Source organism: Babylonia areolata, chromosome 4 (assembly GCF_041734735.1).
Source record: "Babylonia areolata isolate BAREFJ2019XMU chromosome 4, ASM4173473v1, whole genome shotgun sequence".
NCBI classification, from domain to species: Eukaryota; Metazoa; Mollusca; class Gastropoda; order Neogastropoda; family Buccinidae; genus Babylonia; species Babylonia areolata.
In genome coordinates this window covers 24,965,702-24,991,535 of record NC_134879.1, presented here as the reverse complement: position 1 = coordinate 24,991,535, position 25,834 = coordinate 24,965,702, and positions in this window count along the sequence as shown.

Below are 25,834 nucleotides of genomic sequence, written 5' to 3'. Positions count from 1 at the left end.
CTGCCTGCTTGCCCGCCTCCCTAAAATAAAGTTTCCTGAAACCTAGTTAACAACGAGCTAGGTCACCGACTTGATGAACGGGATGGTGGAGAAGATGATTTCAGAACAGACAGTAGAAAATAAAAACTGCCTGTCAGTTGGGAATAACTGCTAACTACATTGGATGAAAACTGAGAATCAGCTCACATATCATACCTACCAGTAACTGAGAGTTAGGAGGAACCGAAGATCGAAATTCCTGCAAGGAAACGTAACGGAACGAAACGAAAGTTTATTTTACCAGGGTAATGAGATAAGCAAAACATAAAAGAAAGGGGGAAAAAACAGAGGGATGTGGGGGGTAGGGTTTCATCAAAGAACTTCTTCTTCATTCTTCAGTAGCTCAAGGAGGCGTCACTGCGTTCGGACAAATCCATATACGCTACACCACATCTGCCAAGCAGATGCCTGACCAGCAGCGTAACCCAAAGCGCTTAGTCAGGCCTTGAGACCCCCACCCCCCGCCCCCAAAAGAAAAAAAACCCAACAGAAACAAAAACAAAAAGAAAGAAAAAGAACAAAAAAGAACTACTACTAATAATAATATGTATAAGGCGCAAAAACTTGATGAAGTCAACTATAAGTGTACAAAAAATAACAACAACAACAACAACAAAAACAACTAACTAAATAACTAAATAATAATAATAATATAATTAAAAAAAATTTATTCATTTTTTTTAATTCATCAAAGAACACATGGATGGACACTGAGGTGACAGCATGGGTTTTAGTAATGAAGTGTGTCCTACAATCTGAAGTACTACAATCTGCTCTAAGTGAGGATGAATTAGGTGAAGAAAATGAGTGCGAGCGGTAATTTCCGATATAGACAAGAAGCATTGTTTAAGTGTTGGCGTTGTTCATGGAAGGGCATGTGTCCAGTCACATGCGAACGTACGATAGACATGATGGGTCTGAAATCCAGGAGCTCTCCGGTACGTTCTCATTATGTCAGTTACGTTAGATGTAGTTCCTTAACCATTCGGAAGATTTTTTTTTTTTTTTTTTTTTTTTTTTTTTTCAAATTTGCCCAGGACATTGGAGACGAAGCAAGAAGTCGGTGTGCCGTATTTGACCTCCATTAGACAAGAGACGTGAAAGTGCATCATGGTCCATTACAGGCAGACAAGTCGGGGCATCTACATTTCACATCGCGAAGGAGGGACGTGAGGGAGGGGCGTGAGGGACGTGAGGGAGGGGCGTGAGGGACGTGAAAAGGGGAGTGAAGGACCTGAGGGAGGGGCATGACGGAGGGAGGAGGTGAGGGAGGGACGTGAGGGAAGGACGTGAGGGAGGGACGTGAGAGGCGTGAGGGAGGAACGTGAGGGAGGGACGTGAGGGACGTGAGGGAGGGACGTGAGGGACGTGAAAGAGGGGCGTGAGGGAGGGACGTGAGGGACGTGAGGGACGTGACGGAGGGGCGTGAGGGAGGGGCGTGAGGGACGTGAGGGAGGGACGTGAGGGGCGTGAGGGAGGGACGTGAGGGGCGTGAGGGAGGGACGTGAGGGAGGGACGTGAGGGACGTGAGGGAGGGACGTGAGGGGCGTGAAGGAGGGACGTGAGGGAGGGACGTGAGGGACGTGAGGGAGGGGCGTGAGGGAGGGGTGTGAGGGAGGGGCGTGAGGGAGGGACGTGAGGGACGTGAGGGAGGGACGTGAGGGAGGGGCGTGAGGGAGGGACGTGAGGAACGTGAGGGAGGGGCGTGAGGGAGGGAGGGGCGTGAGGGACGTGAAAGAGGGACGTGAGGGAGGGGCGTGAGGGAGGGGCGTGAGGGACGTGAGGGAGGGGCGTGAGGGAGGGACGTGAGGGAGGGGCGTGAGGGGCGTAAGGGACGTGAGGGAGGGCGTGAGGGACGTGAGGGAGGGACGTGAGGTAGGGCGTAAGAGTATCAATGCTGGGTGATGAGCGTCAGAAAGAGCGGAGCAGAGGGAGACAATGAAAGAAAGACAGACACACAGAACGTTCACAGATATAAACATGGACAACAGGAGGCCACAGATTTACAAGCATTTGCGTGACGATGGCTATCTGTCTATGTTTGCACCCGCATGTGTCCTGTCTGTAATGCGTCCACCCTCTGTCAAATGAGAACAGCACACGCAAAGGCAAGGACGTAATTACCGAGCACACCCCCCCCCCCCCCCCCGCACCCCCGCACCCCCTCCCATCCGTCTCCTGCTATGCCTTATCTGAAAAATCTCTGTGTTCTCTCGTTCTGTCATGTACCTTTGCACGAAGGCCATTGTAATTAGGATGGCGCGCGCGGTACGTGAGTGGGTTGTCATCTGAGTACTGCAGGTTTTGATGGGAAGACATCCTACCCTGAGAAGGGCCAGGCTAGTGTGGGTAAGGGTAACTGGGAGTTAAACAGCGGTCAGGCGTGAAAAGAGAATTCTGTTGCCTTAAGGAATCGATTCCTAGTTCTTTAGTCTGTACATGTTTCGATTATAAGAGAGTGGTCCTTGTATTGCCGCTGTGTGTCTCTGCACACTTTACGTTCCTTCTGGAAATTGTTTGACTCCACAGCCATTCCTATATAGGAGCAAGAGAGGAAGGCCAAAGGACATTTAGTGCAGAACGTCGAAGAACTCAAAACCCTGAAGCACATCTAGGGGTACCATTCACACACACACACACACACACACACACACACACACACACACACACACACACAGAGAGAGAGAGAACGAACGAACGAACGAAAATGTTTTAATGAACTTTGGCCATGGACCACAATTCAAAACCAGGGGACTGGGGGTGGGCATGGGAAGGGTATTATAATACTTGAATAGATGACATAATATCATAATGTTCATGGACTTGACATTAATTCTACTTAATTAGATCTGAGTATATGATTTCTCCTTTTGATCGCATGGAGAATAAATCTTGATACATGGCAATTTATCTGCTTGTTGTTTGATCGAAGAAGTGTACTAAGAGACATATTTAAACAGTCTTGAAGAAATTTTGCCCGTAAATCAATATATATATATAGAACAAACAAACAACAAATGGTATTCATCTTCTAGTTCACCTTGGCGAAAAGGACAATGCTTTAAAACATCATTTTCAGTGTACCTATTAACATTAGTATTTAAAGGAAGCACATTAAGAGAGAGAGAGAGAGAGAGAGAGAGAGAGAGAGAGAGAAGAGAGGGGGGGGGGTGCCATCTAGTCACTGTCATTCAGAAGTGAACCCATAAATCTTTCGAGTAAGAGAGTGGTCCCTTTGCAACGTCCTCGTGTGCCTCTCGACCTGTCAGGTTCCGAAGGAACAAGAAAGACAAGACAGGTGGATCTTCGTTGCTGTCCTGCATGCTAAAGGGCATGGCATGCTGGACACTATGTAAGTAACTAAGTTCATTCATTCCTATCTGAGTCCGATGGTCTTTCAGCTTCGCGAGTATAAATTATTCTTACATTTGGGAAGCATTTGGGCCAGTTCAGATGTGGGGATACTGAGGCAGACGTGTGACAGTGGAGGCGGTGGTAGGAAACATTCTTTGTTGTCATAAAGATGGGATCTCTCAGCCCACACAACAGATTTATCTGTGTGAAATTCGGGCTGCTGTCCCCACGGAGAGCGCGTCGCTATACTACAGCGCCACCAATTTTTTTTGGTATTTTTTCATGCGTGCAGTTTTTATTTGTTTTTTTCCTATCGAAGTGGATTTTTCTACAGAATTTTGCCAGGAACAACCCTTTTGTTGCCGTGGGTTCTTTTACGTGCGCTAAGTGCATGCTGCACACGGGACCTCGGTTTATCGTCTCATCCGAATGACTAGCGTCCAGACCACCACTCAAGGTCTAGTGGAGGGGGAGAAAATATCGGCGGCTGAGCCGTGATTTGAACCAGCGCGCTCAGATTCTCTCGCTTCCTAGGCGGACGCGTTACCTCTAGGCCATCACTCCACTGTAGGCAGTTTTCTGCTCAAACTACCGCCAGCAGGCGAACGAAGCTTTTAAAAACAATGGCACACAGCGACGTGAGAAGCAGGATTACCAAACATACAGAGGACATTCTGTCATATGTTTGGACAATGTGTGTGTGTGTGTGTGTGTGTGTGTGTCAGTGTGTGTGTTTGTCTGTGTGTATGTGACATCTATTTGGAAAGAGAGAGCGAGTCTTCATTCATATATATATATATATATATATATATATATATATGTGTGTGTGTGTGTGTGTGTGTGTGTGTATTTGTGTGCGTGCGTGCGCGCCAGTACGTGCGTGCGTGCGCTTAAGCGTGCATTTGTCTGCATGTGTGTGAGAGCATACGCAGGCGAAAAGCTAGGTACCACTTCAGCTGAATTTTGCAAACGGGGACTTTGGTCTTAGCTGGCACTTTGAGGATGGGAAAAGAAGTTTCGTATTTTTTTTCAGTTTTCCCCAGGGATGGTAAACAGATGAAAGGAGAACATGCAGGAATGTGAACAAACGCACGTACTTACTTTTGTACTGGCACGGGCATCTGTTGCCAAGAGTGGGGGGCGTGGGGGTGGGGGCTGCTTTGCTTTCTGTTTCGCGGTTTTTTCGGTTCCTAAAAAAAAAAAAGTAGTTTTGTGCCGTATGCCTGTCAGAATCAATAAAGGACAGAAAGGTGCGTAGGATGTAGATCTCTCTCTTTGTCTCTGTCTCTGTCTCTCCCTCTCTGTGTCTGTGGAGGGGTAGTAAGGGAAGAATAGTATATCAAGGCAAAACAATTCATGTGTTTCCTCGTTGTTAAGTGTAGGTTGAAAGAACACAAATGATATTGGAAAACAAGATTTTTTTTTGGAAACAAACACGACTGTCACGATCAAAATATTTAACTGAGTCAAATCTGTGCAAGTTGAATTTTTTGATGGGGATCTTCTGGTCCAGAACTTTCTGTAGAAGAATCATCAGAACATACTATTTCTAACTTTGACCAATCACACCATAACCATCGTCACAAACATTGAATCCCTCCACCCAGACCTTTTAAGTATGAACAAACTATCTTCGCTACAAAGGTAATCAATTAGCGCTAATCAGGGACGTCCAAGTGTCTGTGTGAAAGGTGTGGGTGTCATCCCAACAAGTATCTCCTCACCTCTGGCTGCGGAAGTCGAGCAGACAGTGACCGACGTCTGTAATTGACAGGCCAGGAGACTTCCCTGAGGTCCCCCTCGTCTTTCACTGACCGGATCTCCGTCTCTGTTGACCCTCCCTCCCCGCCCCCCCGCCCACCCCCCCTCCTCTCTCTCTCCGCTCTTTTCCTTCCTTCCTTCCTTTCAATACGCCTGGGATTCTCTCTCTCTCCTTCCCCCTCTCTCTCGCTCCCTCTCTCTCCTCCCTCCCTCTCTCTCATCTTCATTGTTTTTACTCGGCCACGGTCCTCTCCGTCCCTACCTTTTCCCTCCTTTCCACTCAATCAGTTTAACTCCCCTTGTTTCCATCTTGGGGAAGCTACAGACACAGGTGTGTGTGTATGTGTGTGTGTGTGTGTGTGGGGGGGGGGGGGGGGGGGGGTTGGGGGGGGGCGGAGGGTGGAGGAGGAGGAGGGGCGGGGGAAGGGTAAGTGACAGGGATGGGGATGTCCACCCTTACGGACAGCTATTTCTAGAAAACCGATGAACTGATTCGAATCAGATTTCAATTTTGTCCGTTGGATGTTTAATTGATGACCGCTCTGAATCTAACCAATCGCTTCGTCTATAACCTTGACCCTTTTCTCGGTCAAACGGTGACCTGGAACGAAATGTCAAAAATAACCGAAAATCGTTGCCTTCAGATAAGATCATAAGGCCACTTCTCCGAAACTTATTGTTCATGTGTGATCTGAGGATGCAGCAATATGATTGAGAGAGAGAGAGAGAGAGAGAGAGAGAGAGAGAGAGAGAGAGAGAAGACAAGACAATGGTTTATTTGTTAGGCCTCAGGCCCAGAGCAAAGGAGTGGGCCACTAACAAAAAATATTACATAATGAATCAAATAGTGTGAACAATATATCAATGCGCATGTGACTTGCAAGCTCGCTCTCTCTCAAACACATGCACGCGCGCATATACACACCCACATACACGCTCGCGCGCTTAACACACAGATCCAGCGATCTCTAAGTATGGAAGAGAGAGAGAGAGAGAGAGAGAGAGAGAGATGTATTGAAGAGAACAAGAAAAAGTACTGAGAATCACAATCACTGAGAAACACACTTCAACCCAAATGATTTTGAACACAATGTTAACATTAAGTGCGGAATTAAACAGAATTTGAAACTCCGTCTTTTCAAAGCACAGACATGCCCAAACCAAGCAATTTAAACAAAATGTTACTCACGAGTAACTGAACATCAATTCACATGCAAATTATCTCATCCATATGCAATGCTTGTATCTGTAAACACAATCAGCTCTTGTGCAATTAAACCGGCTTTAACTCTTTAATTAGTGCCATTGCAGCCTATAATTAACTGGTTAGTTGACTAAACTGCAAAGTGGCAAAGGTTGGAATGTGTAAGTTACTAATGACAAAGGTGGAAAACAGATATTCTTCATGGAGTGATATTATTATTTTTTTAAATTTTATATGTGCCGGCATTCCACATGGAACCGTGGATGTTAAGCCACCAGGTGGTAGCACACCAGAGGAGAGCCTGAACCGCTGCTTAGTCACTTCGATCGTGTTCAGTTTTGCCTGTTCTAATTTAACGTACTTAGGAGACCACCTACTATGCCCTCTACTGACCACAATCATTGCTTGGAAGCGGAGCCGGACTGACTGAGCGTCTCCCGCCCCCCCCCCCACCCCCACCCTCCCCCCGCACCTCCCTTCCCCCGAGTTGAGATCGTTACAAGGTCTCGTATGAATCTGCCGACACCGAAGACCACGGTAGAACTTCCCCCAAGAAGGGAAATGGAAGTGGGTGAAACTGGGGTCACCTTGGGAGCAGGTCATGAAAGGCCAGAGACCTGGGGACTTTTTGGGGATGAATGAGAAGAGGATGACGATACTGTTGAGGTGGTCCGTGAAAGGTTTTGGACCAAGTGACAAGGCTGTCATCATGGCATCCCGGCGTTGACCAGGCCCGAGATATATACATACAGACACTTGCAGTATTGGTCGGGGAATTTGAGCAACACACCCAAAGGCGCATTCGTGAAGTGGGTGATACTCGTCTGTGTGATCATAGTCTTCCCATTCGATATAAGCCCACAGCACACAAATACTGGGAAGAAGCCAGCCGCGGGCCGCAAAACCCCATCTCAGCTAGGAACCCGCTACACTACAGCGCCACCCTTTCTTCTTGGTTTTTTTTCCCCCCCTGCGTGCAGTTTTATTTGTTTTTCCTATCGAAGTGGATTTTTCTACAGAATTTTGCCAGGAACAACCCTTTTGTTGCCGTGGGTTCTTTTACGTGCGCTAAGTGCATGCTGCACACGGCACCTCGGTTTATCGTCTCATCCGAATGACTAGCGTCCAGACCATCACTCAAGGTCTAGTGGAGGGGGAGAAAATATCGGCGGCTGAGCCGTGATTCGAACCAGCGCGCTCAGATTCTCTCGCTTCCTAGGCGGACGCGTTACATCTAGGCCGTCACTCTACACCATCTGTAAGTTCTAACCGCCTTAAACCTGGCTTCGAAATGCGTGAAAAAGTAATCAGGTAGATCAAACTGTTCCCGCTCGAGTCGTATTGATTGTTAAAGTTTGTTCGAAGGAACGGTTGTTGTTTTTTCGGTGATATAAGCCCATCGGCGTACTTCCAGTTCCATCAGTACTCTGTATGTTCATGAACTTGCTTGCTTACTTGCTTGGTGGCCTTTGAAACAAGTATAAGTACTGAAAAAAAAAATCGACCCGCAAGATCAGTTTAATATGTATCTTGATTTTCAATTAGTTTTCTTGGCCGTATTAAAATCGGTTCAGCGGTTTGTGAGAAACTGCACGCACACTCACCCGTGCGCGCGAATTAGAGAGAAAGAGAGAGAGAGAGAGAGAGAGAGAGGGAGGAAGGGGGAGGGGGACTGGAGTGTCCCCCTTTTCGAACCCCTCTTTTTTTCTTTCTTTTTTTTTTTTTACGTCCACATCAGCTTCGGGGCCAATAAAGAAACGCAGCGGAAATGTGGCAGGAGCAGCAGAGGTAAACACGAACTCAACATGCCGTTAATTTCACGAGGAAAGAAAGGAAGGGTAGGCGAAAACCGAGCAGAGGGGGGTGGGGGTGGGGGGGCGGGGAGGGTGGGGGGGGGGAGAGAGAACGAATGGAAAAGAAAAGAGACTGGAGAAACAGTTTTACTGTAAGTTGTATAATGTCAAACTATTCACTTACATTGTCCATGTAAACCGAATATTCAGACAAAGAACTTTGGTGTATTTGGAAGAATACTACTTTGAATACATTTAGAAACAATGTATTAATCGAAAACTGACATGTTATATTAAAAAAACAACAACAACAAAAAACAAAAATAAAAACGGAAGGAAAACAACTGGCCAATGAAGAAGGCGTGTGAAAGCACAAAACACACACACACACACACACACACACACACACACACACACACACACACACACACACAAAAAAAGAAGAAAAAAAAGAAGAAGAAAAAATCCAGCACATTCTGGTGCTCCATGACCTTCGTGCAACTGAGGCCACAAAAATAAAAGAAAAAAAAAGAAGTTTTACCGTAAGTCTAAAATAATCACACACACACACACACACACACACACACACACACCGGCAGAAAACATTAAAATGTATGTCGTGGTTCCCATGGCATTGTGATTTGTTCTCATCCACTTCACTTCTAAACGGAAAAAAGAAGAAACCAAACAGCATAACAGGCATAAAGTTTGAAAGTGTTAATTGTCTCAACCACAACATGCTGATGCTACCTTTCTCGAGTGCGGCGACGCTGAGACAGTTTTTCAGAACGAATGATTTTCGGGGGGTGATGGATTTGCCAAGGGAAAAAAAACAAACAAACAACAATTCACCAAACAGGAACTGACAGGAAACGCTCTAACATTCTGCCATCCACCCACACTCCCCTTCCTCTCATCCCACCCCATTTTCCACTGACCTACTAGAAAGATTGCACCCCCTACTACCCCCCCCCCTCCTCCTGCCTCTCCTCCTCATTTTTTTCTAGTTGTGTGGAAAACAAGTAAGGGAAGATAACTGGAGTGATGGCCTAGAGGTAACGCGTCCGCCTAGGAAGCGAGAGAATCTGAGCGCTCTGGTTCGAATCACGGCTCAGCCGCCGATATTTTCTCCCCCTCCACTAGACCTTGAGTGGGTGGTCTGGACGCTAGTCATTCGGATGAGACGATAAACCGAGGTCCCGTGTGCAGCGTGCATTTAGCGCACGTAAAAGAACCCACGGCAACAAAAGGGTTGTTCCTGGCAACATTCTGTAGAAAAATCCACTGCGATAGGAAAAACAAATAAAACTGCATGCAGGAAAAAAAGAAGAAGAAAAAAAAAAAAAAAGTGTGGCGCTGTAGTGTAGCGACGCGCTCTCCCTGGGGAGAGCAGCCCGAATTCCACACAGAGAAATCTGTTGTGATATAAAGAAATACAAATACAAATAGAACATTGTTTTCCTCGACACCGGAAACAAGTATGATTTACCGAAAAGTTTTGGTTGAATGCAGTTTTAAGCTCATTTATCACTGACAGTACCCGTTCGTGTTTGTTAGACGGACAACGTGTCTGTGTGTCGTTCAGGCTTTCTTTCCATATCGATCTTGTGTGGTGTTGTCAGAAGCTTTTTGGCGCTTCATTTAACTCATTTGCCGTAACATTCACAGAATGAAACCAATGCGTTCAAAGATTGGAAATCCGCTTGATTGAATTTGTGATCGTTATTTATTTATTTATTTATTTATATTTATCTCCCGATCCATTGTAGAATTATCAGTTTTGTTTTGTTTTGCTTACTCTCTCTCTGTCTCTCTCTCTGTCTCTCTCTCTTTCTGTCTGTCTGTCTCTGTCTCTCTGTCTGTCTTTTTCTGTCTGTCTGTCTGTTTCTTTCTCCCCGTGTCTGTGTCTCTTACTGATCATTACAGATACCACACTGAAGTGGATATAATCTTCCCTTTTATTTCGTGTAATAATTTGAAAGAAAATAAAATGCATGCTGTGTTAATTAAACTGTCATGCTTTATGCTCAGTAGATACCGTGAAATTATTATTGGTATCCGAGTCTTTTTCCCTTTACTCTGTTTCAGGAATCATAGTGCGAACGTAGGCTGGGTAAAAAAAAAAAAATCGAATTATTTGTACAAAACATTCTTGTTTCAATTTCTAAAAGGACTGACAATATACTGTGCTGATTTCACAATAAAATTATGTTGAATGATTGTCAAGTTGCACCCCATCATGAAAAGCAATGACCTGTACATAGAAAAAAGTATCAGTATTCATCTCTCTCTCTCTCTTGCCCTTTCACGTAAAAATTTCCAGTATTTAGAAACAGCATGACCACTCTTGCACACACACACACACACACACACACACACACACACACACACACACACACACACACACACACACACACACACACACACACACACACACACACGCAAATAATCAAACACACACACACACACACACACACACACACACACACACACACACACGCAAATAATCAAACACACACACACAACACACACACACACACACACACACACACACACACACACACACACAGAACGCCCACGAGCAAGTGCACACACACACACACACACACACACACACAACGGGACAGGTCAACGAATAATCACATCGGGTTCATTACAGGAGAATCAGAATGTCGGTCATTGCTGGCCATTTTCTCCCTGACAATCGGACGACCCGTTGTCAATTACTCCCCCCTCCCTGCACAGCCACCACCACCTTCACCACCACCACCACCACCTTCACCACCACCACCACCACCACTTTCACCACCACCACCTTCACCACCACCTTAACCACCACTTTCACCACCACCACCTTCACCACCACCTTAACCACCACTTTCACCACCACCATCTTCACCACCACCACCTTCACCACCACCACCGCCACCACCACCACCACCACCACCTTCACCACCGCCACCACCACCACCTTGGAGTGTAGAGTTGAAGGCAGCCACAGAGATAGGAAGGGGCTGATTTGTGAATACACTTATAACTTAGAGTGCTGGTCTTGTACTTTATTCTGTGCGAGACAGGGAGCCAGTGGAGATGTTGCAAAAGAGGAGTGATATGCTCAGTGTCTTCGAAAGGCCCTACTGTTGTTTCTATTTCTGTTTCTGAAGTACTGTTGCTGTTTCTGCTGCTGCTGTCACTATTGCAGTTGCAGTTGCAGTTGCTGCTGCTGTTGCTACTCCGGCTGATTTCCGTGCTGTTGCTTTTGCTTTAGCTGTTGTGAACGTTTAGGTGACGAATGCTGGCAGTATTTGAATTATCATTAACGCAGAAACTGCTGGTGTGTTCGCACGTGCTCTCTCCTTATTTTTGACCTTGTTGACTACAGTGGCAACACAATCAGTCGAGAAGTCTGGACAAGAACTGTGAACGGACTCCCCCCTCCCTCTCCTCCAAACTCTCTCTCTCTGTGTCTCTTTCACACACACACACACACACACACACACACACACAAGAACCCACGACACCACACACTTAAGTGTGCCTTGTTAACTGTTCGCACGAAAGATGAGATGCCAGATATCACATCACTCGGAGCGAAAGGTTTCCAATACCCCCCACGCCCCCCCCCTCTCTCTCTCCCTTCCCCCGTTTCCATTCCCATTCCCACCCCCCTAAATAGCTCTGTAGCGTGGACCGCAGTGCGCCGAACGATGCATTGACAAAGTAGAAAAGTTAGAACATGAATCAAGAAGTTAGCAAACTTGGTGAACAATGGGTGCCCCTAAAAGCATGACACCTAAGAGCGGGGGCGCTCAGAGCGAAGGAACAGAAAGGGGGGAAGGAGAGAGCGTGCGCACACGCCCACACACAGATACACGTGTTGGGAAATTTATGCGTATATACACACATGCATGCATGCATGCATGCACACAGACAGACACACAGATACAGTCACACAGACAGACAGACTGACAGACATATTCACACACACGCACAGAGACTCACACACAGACGGACAGACACAAACACACACACACACACAGACACACAGACAGACACACAGACACACACACACACACACACACACACACACACACACACACACACGCAAATAATCAAACACACACACACACACACACACACACACACACACACACACACACACGCAAATAATCAAACACACACACACACACACACACGCAAATAATCAAACACACACACACACACACACACACACACACACACACACACACACACACACACACATTTTCTATCTCTCATACGCAAGTACAAAACTCACACTCGCGCACGAAAGTACAGTACACACACACACACACACACAAACACACACACACACACACACACACACACACCTACGCAAGTGTGCATGCTGGCACGCACGCACGCACGCACGCACGCACACACACAAGCTACAAGGTTTTCTTCGGGAATCGATATTTCGATGTCCCGTGTGCAGGACGGAGATGGCGAAGGGAAGCTGGAAGTTGGAAACGGATCTCAGGGAAATTTCACTGATAGTCCTTGGGGGAATGGTGGCCAATGGACTTTGTACTCGCTCTCTTTCTTCTCTTGCTTCTCCTACTTCCTTTTCTTCCTCTTGTTGTTGTTGTTGTTGTTGCTGTTGTTGTTGTTGTCGCCGTTGCTGCTGCTGCTGTTGTTTCTTGTTGTTGGTGTTGTTGTTGTTGATGATGTTATTGTTTTCGTAGTAGTAGTTGTTGTTGTTGTTTATCTTCTTCTTCTGCTTCTTCATCATAATCTTCTTCTTTCATCCTTCCGTCCTTCCTCCCTCTATATCTGTCTCTTTCTGTACGTCTGTCATACTCTCATGTATGTATGCATATATATATATATATATATATATATATATATATATATATATATATATATATATGTCTCTCTCTTTCTCTCTCTGTGTGTGTGTGTGTGTGTGTGTGTGTGTGTGTGTGTGTGTCTGTCTGTCTGTCTGTCTCTGTCTCTCTCAAACACTGACTGCTAAAACTGTATGTAGTACCTGCCCGCTGTATTCATTGATAAAAAAAATAATAAAAAAACAAACAAAAAAAACAGAAGAAAATTCACCGGTTTGAGGAGTGGATAGCTTTCGGCCGGAGTATTTGCCAATTTTTGTATTTCTTTTTCTGTTTCCTTGTCATCTGTAGCAACGCATGCCAATTGATTATTTTACATCCCACAGTATCTAAACATTCAACTCTAACGTCTACTGGGTTTTGATAAACGCCTAATGAACGGATTTTTTACTTCACAACAACAACAAAGAAGGTATGAAAACATAAGTAGGACGAACTGTCCACTCAGGCTTATATGAAAGAAAAAAAACTGTTGAGAACTAGTTGATGAGAGAAAAATACTTTAAGGCAAGCTATGGAATCAGAAGGTCAGTGGGTGTACGGTATAGTCCCTGGGCTTCAAGCTTGGAAAGGTTTCTTTGTGGAAACAGCTTCCTGTCCAGGGTCATTCCATCGTAAAAAAAAAAAAAAAAATCATGAAAAGGTGATGGGGTTGGAGAGGGGGGTGGGGGATATTCGCATTTTTTAGTTTCCGGGCATTCTCGATATTTGCTATTGGCAAGTTTGATATTAATCTTTGACGGGGAAAAAAGCTCGTTTGTGAAGAGAGTGGACGTGTGGGGAAGCCAGGGCATGAGAGAAAATAGCTGAAATTTGATATTTAATCAGTTGCCAGTCTGCGATGCGTGATGATATTGTTTTCTGCCCTGCATCACACTGGAGAGGGAGCTGGGTTTGGGAGGGGGGGGTGGGGGGGGGGGAGGGGGGGGGGCTGGAAGAACGGCGCTGAAGGGAAATCATTAGTGCGCATGTGCGCGAGAATTCATCCAGCACGGAGACATGTTCCTCGCGTTTTAACGCTTGGCAAAACACAATATTGTTTTCTATACATCGATTTAAGGACACAAGTTCTTCTACATATCGCAACAAAAACACAATATTGTTTTCTATACATCGATTTAAGGACACAAGTTCTTCTACATATCGCAACAAAAACACAATATTGTTTTCTATACATCGATTTAAGGACACAAGTTCTTCTACATATCGCAACAAAAACACAATATCGTTTTCTATACATCGATTTAAGGACACAAGTTCTTCTACATATCGCAACAAAAACACAATATTGTTTTCTATACATCGATTTAAGGATACAAGTTCTTCTACATTTCGCAACAAAAACACAATTTTGTTTTCTATACATCGATTTAAGGATACAAGTTCTACATATCGCAAGAAAAACACAATATTGTTTTGTATACATCGATTTAAGGATACAAGTTCTTCTACATATCGCAACAAAAACACAATATTGTTTTCTATACATCGATTTAAGGATACAAGTTCTTCTACATATCGCAACAAAAAACACAATATTGTTTTCTATACATCGATTTAAGGACACAAGTTCTTCTACATATCGCAACAAAAACACAATGTTGTTTTCTATACATCGATTTAAGGACACAAGTTCTTCTACATATCGCAACAAAAACACAATATTGTTTTCTATACATCGATTTAAGGACACAAGTTCTTCTACATATCGCAACAAAAACACAATATTGTTTTCTATACATCGATTTAAGGACACAAGTTCTTCTACATATCGCAACAAAAACACAATATTGTTTTCTATACATCGATTTAAGGACACAAGTTCTTCTACATATCGCAACAAAAACACAATATTTTTTTCTATACATCGATTTAAGGATACAAGTTCTTCTACATTTCGCAACAAAAACACAATATTGTTTTCTATACATCGATTTAAGGATACAAGTTCTTCTACATATCGCAACAAAAACACAATATTGTTTTCTATACATCGATTTAAGGATACAAGTTCTTCTACATATCGCAACAAAAACACAATATTGTTTTCTATACATCGATTTAAGGATACAAGTTCTTCTACATATCGCAACAAAAACACACGTTGATTGTGAAACAGTAACACTTGCAGATGGAAAAAAAGGAGATGGTCCTGGATTTTGACGACAGTCTGTACCAGGCGGGGTAAAGCCCGATTTTTTTTTTTTTTTTTTCGGCTTTGTTTTATGTTTTCAGAAAAAAAACAGAACCCGTTGTGACAAGAAAGCATTCCGACCCAGCCCAGTCGACTCCTTACAGAAGCAGATTTTGAAATATCAACGAAGACTTATGCTGTACTTCAGTTTAGTGATGCATTAGTTCAAAGTTTTCAATATACTACTTAAGCGTTTCTATATTTGACACATCGTCCATACATTTCATGACAGCTTCCTATTGTTATAAAGTCGCCGAGCCTTTCCAGAGCGTACACGCTGGGGGGAATTTACCTGTTCAGATGGAGGAACTTTTTATTTTATTTTATTTTTTTTTTAATACAGTCGTTGCTTCTGCTTTATTCTTCTTTTTCTTAATCGTCTACTAATGATGATAATGATCATAATCCGTAATACTGGTGATTATGAAAGTAAAAATAATAGCAAATATAATTTCCCTTATGAGAAAGTTATTCTTATAGAATGTCTATCCATCTGTCTGTCTGTCGGTTTCTCCTCCTCCTCCTCCTCCTCGTCCTCTTCTTCTTCTGTTTCTTCATCATCATCTTCATCCTTCGTCTGTCTGTCTGTCCTTGTTCTTCTAATAATCATCGTCACCACCAGTATGTTTTCATTCTGATAATGATTACTTATCATAACGATGGTGATGATGATGATGATGATCATAATATGATGATGATGATTGTCGTCATGTCGCTGCAGGAGGAGGGAACACGTGACCAGATCGTGCACATCCTATTGGAGGGGGGCGCGGACGTGAACATGACGGACCGGGTGGGGCGGTCCCCCCTGATCCACGCCTGTGAGAAACGGTGCAACGACATCGTCCGCATCCTCGTGCATCACCACAACATCAAGCCGGACACTGAGGACGTCCATGGTGAGTCCTCCTTCTCTGACCGCTAGGTCGCCCGCGAGCCACGGAAAGAGAGAGAGAGAGAGAGAGAGAGAGAGAGAGAGAGAGAGAGAGAGAGAGAGAGAGAGAGAGATTCGGATGATTTATTCATATAGGCCATTGCCCCTCATGAAGGGGTGCAGTATACAACATTATTAAACATGCAAGTGCACAAGGCGAAACAATCATCAAAGGAATTATGATATCATTATTGATCTTACAGAGAAAGAGAGAGAGAGAGAGAGAGAGAGAGAGTATGGAGAAAGAGACAGAGTGTGTGTTAGAGAGAGAGAGAGAGTGTGTGTGTGTATGGAGGAAGACAAGACAAGACAAGACAAGACAAAATCTTTATTAACCAGGGTAATAGATAAGCAAGTAACATGCTTTTTTCTTTTTTTTTCCATCCATAAGGACTGGATGACTCTCAACAAGCTGCAATTAAATGATGATAAGACTGAATTGATGATAACCTGTCCAAAGAAGTTTCGTCAACATCCTTCCTTTCCTGACTCTGTTCTGATCAATAGCACACCTGTTTCACTTTCTCCCTCTGTTCGCAGTCTTGGTGTAATCCTGGACCAGTCTCTTTCCTTCCAACAGCACATTTCGAATATCTGTAAAGTTGCCTATTTGGAACTGCGTAGAATCAGCTCTATCCGCCACTATCTCTCAACCGATGCAACCAAGACACTTGTATGCTCTCTGGTTCTCTCAAGATTGGATTACTGCAACTCTCTTTTGGCCGGCCTTCCCAAATACCTGTTAGACAGACTCCAACGAATTCAGAATAACGCTGCCAGACTCATTTGCAGAGCTTCTAAATTTGACCATGTTTCTCCTCTCCTTCAGTCTCTCCACTGGTTGCCTGTTTCTGATCGAATAGACTATAAGCTATCCACTCTGACCTTTTCTGCAGTCAACGGATCTGGCCCCAAGTATCTTTCTGAACTCATCCATATCTATACCCCGTCTCGCCAGCTCCGTTCTTCCTCTGATACTCGACTTCTCAGGATACCTCACGTCAGAAGTAAGACCTATGGACACAGATCGTTTTCTTTTCAATCGCCAAAGACGTGGAACAAGCTCCCTGATAACCTCCGTCACTCTGATTCCCTCGCATCTTTTAAATCTCGTCTCAAAACTCACCTTTTCCCTCAGCAATAAGTTCAATTGTGGCAGGTCCACAACTACATGCATGTATATGAATGTGTATTGTGTGTGCGTGTGTTTATGTAAGTTTGTGCCTGCCTATGTGTGCGTATTTGTTAGGGTAGCTGTTAGATACACATGTATGTTAAAATGTATGTATGCAGTGTGTGTGTGTGTGTGTGTGCGTGCGTGCGTGTGTGTGTGCGCGTACGTGCGTGCGTGCGTGTGTGTGTGTGTGTGGTCACATTTTGGTGTGTGTATGTAACATAGATATAATATTTTATGTTATCAAAAGCGTTTTTGTAAAGCACCTAGAGCAGATTTCTGGATAGTGTGCTATATAAGTATCCATTATTATTATATTATTATTATTATTATTATCCAGCCCTCCCCCTAAAGAGTTAATAAAGCTAAAACAGCGAAAATGAGCACAAAATCAAAACACAATCAAAATATACCATTATTTCACCATTCAAAGCCATTCCACAAAAGGAAGAAGAAGAGAAGAAAAGGAAAAAAAAAATCATGAAATACACACACACACACACACACACACACACACACACACACACACACACACACACACACACACACACACACACGCACGCACGCACGCACACAAATGCACCCACTCAAGAGAGAGTGAGAGGGAACCCACAAATTGTCGAAAGCAATGTTGGATTTCAGGTGACGTCAATTTTTGTGAATTGGTACATTTTTAGATTTTGCTTAAAGTTGTTGTGGTAAGTAATATTTTTTAAACGTGATGGTAAATTATTCCAATACGTCCCCCCGCTGTATGTTAGGCTGGACTTAAAAATATCAAGATTTGGACGAGGTATATGCAGCTTATGTACATGTCTTATGTTATTTACTGGGAAGTTATTTATAATTGAAGGAGGTGCGTAGCCGCTTACTATTTTGTGCATAAAAACAGCCTTATTGTATTCTAGTTTTAGCTCCAGTGAGAGAATATCAAGTAACCTATAATCATTAGGAGTTAATGAACATTACTTTAATAAAACTAATTTCAAAGCACGTTTGTATAATCTAACAAGAGGTTTTAGAGTATTAGCGCTAGTTGAATCCCACAACGTAGAAGCATAATCTATTATCGACTGTATGTGAGCATTAAAGAATTGTTTACGGGCATGTGTATTTAGAAAGTGTTTTATTTTGGATAACTGGAATACTTTTTGAGACATCCTTTTACATAAATAAGTAATATGTTCAGACCATGATAAATTATTATCGATAACTATACCTAAAACTTTGTGTGATTTGACTTCTTCAATTTTAACATTGGAAATGAAAATATTGAAAAAAATTTGTTGGCATTATCTGGCGTTTCTGTCGAGTTGTTAAGACATGCATTTAGTTTTTTGAGCATTGAGAGACAAATGGTTATGTTCTGTCCACTTAACTAATCTGTTCACACTGTCTTGTAAATTGGATGTCAGAACTTTAATGCATGTGTGGTCGGATTGTATGGAGTTGTCATCGGCAAACAATTCACAATTAGATTTGATATAAAGAGGCAAATCATTAATGTACAAGGAGAAAAAAAGGGGGCCAAGAATTGATCCTTGTGGTACACCATACCTTATTTCTTGAAAAGTTGATTTGGAAGACTTAATGCAAGCCAGTTGTTGTCGATCTGATAAGAAGGAAGAAAGAAATTGTAAAGTATTCTTAGCTAAGCCATAACAAGCAAGTTTCTTAAGGAGAAGAGAGTGATTTATTACGTCAAAGGCTTTAGCAAAATCAATGAAGACAACACCTGTAAATTTACTATTATTTATATTTAAGAGCCATCTATCTATCATTTGTGTCAGAGCAGTATGACAAGAATGGTTTTCTCTAAAACCTGACTGTACTGGGTGAATCAATTGATATTTGTTTGAGTGACACAGTATATGTTTTTGGATATCCTTTTCAAGTGGTTTTGAGAGAAAGAGTGTGTGTGTGTGTCAGAGAGAGAGAGAGAGAGAGAGAGAGAGAGTATGGAGGCAGAGAGAGAGAGTGTGTGTGTGTTAGAGAGAGAGAGTATGGAGGAAGAGAGAGAGAGAGTCAGAGAGAGAGATAGAGAGAGAGGGGAGAGAGAGAGAGGGGAGAGAGTATGGAGGCAGAGAGGGAGTGTGTGTGTGTTAGAAAGAGAGAGAGAGAGTATGGAGGAGAGAGAGAGTGTGTGTGTGTTACAGAGAGTATGGAGGAAGAGAGAGAGTGTGTGTGTGTATTAGAGGGAGAGAGAGAGAGAGAGTATGGAGGAAGAGAGAGAGAGAGAGAGAGTATGGAGGAAGAGAGAGAGAGGGGGAATGTCTCTTCTCCCCCCCCCCCCCCAGGCCCCCCTTCTCTCTTTCTCCGCGTCGATCTGAAAGGCCTGCTGACGAGAGAAAGAGAGAGAGAGGGAAAGAGAGAGAGAGAGAGAGAGAAGAAAGAGAAAGAAAGAGGTGCAGGGATAGGGCGGGGGGGAGCGGCGGGGGGGGGGGATGAGTGTGTTTGTGTGTGAAGGGGGGTGGGGGTGGAAACGAAGAGAAGGAGAGGAGGAAGGGGGGGGGGGGGATAACCATGGCAGTTATTCTCTGTTGGGTGGTCTGCAGGCCGGCGAACAATCCAGAGAGAGAGAGAGAGAGAGAGAGAGAGAGAGGATGTTATGTTTGAATTGCCATTGAGAAAATAATTAATCTTTGTGTAAATGTCTCTGTCGAGATGAAGGGTTGGTTTTTTGTTTTTTTTTCTCCCTTTCTTTTTTTTTTTTTTCTTTCTTTCTCTCTCGCTTCCTCGATTGTGAGCTTTCTTCTTTCTTGCTTGCTTTCTTTCTTTCTTTCGCTTTTTTTTTTTAATCTTTTCTTTTAGCTTCAGCCCGGAGAGCTTGAGTAATTCACTGCAATACAAAAATGCTCCCTTCCCCTCCTTTTCTTTTTCTTTCTTTTTTTTTTAACTTCATTTTTTCTTTTTGTCCTTCTTTTTGTCTGTCGTTTTCTTTTCCTCCAATTTTTTTTTTATCGTTTCCATTCTTTCCTTATTTTATTTTTTTCCTTTCCACGGGTTCTTGAAACAAAAGGTACTTAAATGAAAAGGATTCTATTGGTTTGATTCTGATAAAAAAAAACAACAACAACAAACAAACAAAGTTTTCTTTTCTATCGTTCTCTTTATTTCTTTCTTTGCTTGTGTCTTTCTTGATCTCCTTTTTATTCATATCTTGATTTTTTTTCGTTCATTCATTCATTCATTCCTTCATTCCTTCATTCATTCGTTCATTCATTCTTTTTCTTTCTTTCTTTCTCTAGGTGGACTGGTAGTCTTATGGTAAGTGGACCGCTTAGGAAGCGAAAGAATCTGAGCGGACGGAATCGAATCTCACTTTGCTTTACCCCTCCCCCCTCCTCCTCACTAGAGCGGTGGCCTGGACGCTGGTCATTCGGACGAGACGATAAACCGAGATACCGTGTGCAGTATGCGGTAAGCACACGCTAAAGAACCCACAGCAAAATGAGAGTGTGTGTATGCGTGTGTGTGTGTGTGTGTGTGTGTGTGTGTGTGTGTGTGTGTGTGTGTGTGTGTGTGTGAGGCCTGACACAGGAAACGAATGATTAGCGCCCAAAAAGGCAACTGCCAATAGGTTTTCCCCAGCTGGGCAGCTTGTTGTGCAAATGCATCCATGTTTACAAAACGCTTAGTTTCAATATCATAGCTCAAGGAGGCGTCACTGCGTTCGGACAAATCCATATACGCTACACCACATCTGCCAAGCAGATGCCTGACCAGCAGCGTAACCCAACGCGCTTAGTCAGGCCTTGAAACAAAACGCTTAGCGCTTGGTCTCTGTCCCGGATATAGGCGCTGTATAAAGTATCCATATAAATCGATGAATCTTTATTAATTTTCTTCTGTACTGTGCATCCCTGTATTAGTTTTGTAGTTACTGAGAAAAATCACAAAAAAGGTATGGTCAATGAGCGAGTCCTTGTTCGCTGCCCTTTTTGTTGGCGGTTCTCAGGGGGTGGGGCGGCGGGGGAGCGGGGTGTGTGTGTGTGTGGGGGGGGGGGGGGGGGGGGGGGTGGGGGGGGGTGGGGGGGGGGGGCGTTATTACATCACAGTGTGTGTGTTGTTGTTCAGCTCGGGCAATATGTTGACGTTTCTCTTGTTGTCTCGTCGAAAGTTTGTTGGTTCTTCTATATAGATTAAAAAAAAGAAGAAAGAAATGAATCAAGTAATAGCTGCTTCCGGAAGCCACCCTGCTGCTTCCATCAGTTTGACTGGTTAAGAGCTTAGATTCCATCAGTTTATCCCTCTGACGAACAAAGGAAATGATTTCTGGAATACCCGACCAAGCTTTTGTCCTCGTTTTCCGGTGGAAAGACACATTGATGATCGTGGCAACCAGGAACTGCATTTTGGTAATTGAGTAGGGCTTTCACGGGGCATGGAGCGGGTCGGATATCATGGTGAGCAGGATATCGGTAGTTGAAGCGCATCGAGCGCTTTTATTATTTTTTAAAATGTGTGTGTGTGTGTGTGTGTGACACACACACACACACACACACACACACACACACACACACACACATGCAAGCACATGCGCACACACACAAAGAACAACCCAACAACAGCAACAACAACAACTGACAGACAGACAGACGGAGAGACAGACAGACAGACAGACAGACACACACACACACACACACACACACACACACACACACACACACACACACACACACAGAGAGAATGAGAGAGAGAGAGAGAGAGAGAGAGAGAGAGAGAGAGAAAACAAGGGTATGGTATCGGTTCTTTCCACTGCCCGTGTCCTTGTTGGTGTCATTTTTACTCCCATTTTCAACCAGGTTCCACCCCGCCCCTTTCATAATGCATCCTCGTGTCAGGCCCGAGAGATACAGACACCAGCAACGTTAGTCATTCCTACGGATCCACAAATACCTGGGCAGTATGTCGTTCTAACAGGGAAAGGGAAAGGGGCAGGAGTGTTAGAGAAAAAACAAACAAACAAAAAAACAACAGATAGCAAGCACTTCTGAATTCAGACCAGAGTGGATGAGTGAATCAATGAAAAACAGCATGAGATCATGCCCACCCATTCCGAGTACTCTATTGCCCTTTCTCTTTTCTGCATCCTTCCCACCGTCCCCCATACCCCTTTCCCCTCCGCCTGTCTATGTCTCTGTCTGCCTGTCTCTTAATACCTTTCAATGCATAAACTGTTAATATCTGGCGATCATGCATCCATCCATACATCTATCTATCTGTCTGTCTGTCTGTCTGCGTGTCTCATTTAGCACAAGCGAGTAATGCATGAAAACATTTGCAAGTAAGCAAACCTTTTGCCATCACTTCGCTAAGATGCTTAGAGAGCAGGGGTGGTGTGGGAATTCTTTCTGTGTGTGTGTGTGTGTGTGTGTGTGTGTGTGTGTGTGTGTGTGTGTGTGCGCGCGTGTGTGCGCGCGCGCGCGCGTGTGTGTGCGTGTGTGCGCGCGCGCGTTTTGTGTGTGTGTGTGTGTGTGTGTATGCGTGCGTGCGTTCGCGCGCGTACGCGTAATACTTGGAACTTCCTAAATGAACAGAGTATTTCTGTATTGTCCATTTTATCCGATCAGCGAGAGACAACCAATGATATATGTTCCCAGTTATTTTTTTTTGGATCGAAAGAAATAAAGACAGACCACACACAGAAGAAATGACGGAGAGAAGGATAACGGGTTGTAAAGAAACAACGATCGCATATAATGTGGGTTTGATAAATTGTTTATCATTTTTTTAAGTTGAATTTAAGAATGCAAAGCACTCATCTATCGAGAAAGATTACAGATTGTGGATTAGGACCTTGTTTTAGAAAGGTTGATTTTGAAAAAAATGATCGGTAACAACTGTCTTTTATTTCGTTTGGAAGTTTTTAACAATTACAAAGAAGGTTGGGTTTTTCCCCACAAAATTGACAGGCAGTAAAGAAACAAAAACAACAACAACAACAACAACAAAACCAAAAAACAACCACCACCACCACCACCACCCCCCCCCCAAAAAAAAAGAAAGAAAAAAACAACAACAAAAAACAAACAAACAAAACAACAACAACTAACAAACGAGCAGGGCTGGTTGTCTCAGGTCAAAGGTGATTTTTCTCACCGGGATATCTCATTGAAACCTCCCTCAAAACACATAGCCTCCTCCTCCGTCAATTTGATTGGCCGATAGCCCAGATCCAATCAGATTATCTCCGTCGTTTACATTGCGGACAAGATGGCGGGTCTTAAAATACCCACGGCGTGCTTTATACTGGAGGTTTCTGGTGCAGAAAATCAGATTTGGTTTGCCAGCCGTTGCATATGGTGCGTGGCATGGCTTCCTCAGGTTGGAGAGCATCGGCGTGCAATGTGGCAGAAGGCAATGTGATGAGGTTTAGGTTGAATATGTTCTGTACTTGTTTTTCTCCTGTGGGGATAGGGGTGGGGCGTGGGGGTTGTGTGTTGTGTGTGTGTGTGTGTGTGTTGAGAGAGATACGGATACCGATGATATACTCTCCTGTGGGGATAGGGACGGGGTGTGAGGGGGTGGGGGTTGTGTGTGTGTGTGGGGGTGGGGGGGGGAGTTGACAGAGATACGGATACCGAAGAAAAATTCATTAGGTTTATAGCTGCAAAGAAAGAAAGGGTAAACTAACAACATTTCTTACATCGAATTTGGATAATCATGGTGGAAAAAAAAAAGAGACATAAAAGTGCAGCTACAGCACATTATTTTTACGAGGCTGCAGTTTCTCCAAATTTGAATTCTTTACGTAGGAAGATGAACCAGTTCCATCGTTGATTGTTCTCGTTTGGGAGACATGAATAACCTCAACTTCCAACGAACACGGTTGTCGGGATATTTTGCTGGAATATGTATTTTCTCTGATCTCTTTAGGAGCTGAGCAACTCAGAACAAAATATACCTTTGTTTTTTTTTCTCAATTTATTTTGCCTGATTAGCAAACTAAGTCATTATCGTCAGATTCCTTGCATTTGTAACGATGGAAGCATGAACAGGGGCGTCGACCGAGAGAGATAGAGAGGGGGTGGGAGGGAGGGAGGGAGAGAGAGAGAGTGGTTAATTCACATCAGGTCTCAGTCCCTAGTGAAGGAATTCATATAACAATAAAACAACGAAAGCAAATTAGAAGAAATATGAAACAAACATTTTTCGAAGCAGCAGTTTCTCTCAGATTGAATTCCTCATACTCAACCAGTAAAGATTCTGAGAGAAGAAGTTAGAGGGGGAAAGGAGACTTAGAGAGTGGATGACAGAGAGAGAGAGAGAGAGAGAGAGAGAGAGAGAGAGAGAGAGAATCCAGTGACATGCAGAAGTTTTTTTTCTTCTTGTGCGACACACAGCATTTTTCTTCTGCTCTAAGAAGCCCGAACAAGATTTTTGTTTCCGTAATTCTGTTCTCTCTTTCCTTTTTTCCCTTCCTCATTTCCTTTTTTTCGTTTTTTTCCCTCCTTCCTTTTTCTTTCATTACTTTCTTTTTTCTTTCTTTTGTTCTTTTCTACCCCAGTCTTTCTGTGCTTATGCCAGGTTTCCTGTTTGTCAACATCTCTCCCTCTCTCTGTGTCTCTGTCTCTGTCTGTGTTGTGTCTCTGTCTCTCCCTCTTCTTTCTTCATTCTTTTGCTGTCGTCTATTTTGGGTATTTTCTTTATCGATTTCAAACTTCATTGTTGTTTTCCTCGTATTGTTTAGACTGCAAACCATTCCGCATTATTTTTTGAAGAGAATATGACCCGCATGTGGCTCCTAACCATTTCAGAACAAAAATTCGCCCAGAGTAAACACAGTCGTTCCCGGACCATAACATTTAATGTGAAAATTCTTCTGTTATAATAATCTTGGGACGTAAATAGCTCGTGAAATCGCTGACAGCGAAACACCACCGGTTGATACCTGTCCACGGACGTAACGAAGTAAAACGTGTTGGAATTGGAATCGCGTGTAGCAGGCGTTCACTCAACCACACATAGGAAAAAGGACATCGCGTCTCGTTCTTGTGGCCTAGAAAGCGGTGGTGTGAAGTCCAGCAGTGTGAGGTAACAGAGTGTGGGTTGGGGGTGAGGGTGAGGGTTGGGGGGGTGGTTGTCAAAGGCCTTTTTGTTTTTATAGTGCTTTAGTTTATTTTTATTTTAGTCTATTTTTATTTTTGTTTATTATTATTATTATTATTATTATTATTATTATTATTATTATTTATTTAATTATATTAATTTAATTTTTTTTTTTATGCACGCTTATAGTTGACTTCATCAAGTTTTTGCGCCTTATACATATTATTATTAGTAGTAGTAGTTCTTTTTGTTTTTTGTTTTTTCTCAAGGCCTGAATAAGCGCGTTGGGTTACGCTGCTGGTCAGGCATCTGCTTGGCAGATGTGGTGTAGTGTATATGGATTTGTCCGAACGCAGTGACGCCTCCTTGAGCTACTGAAAACTGAAAAACTAGTGCTTTATTGCAGAAAATCATGTTGTTCACTTATCAATGGCTTTCACGGT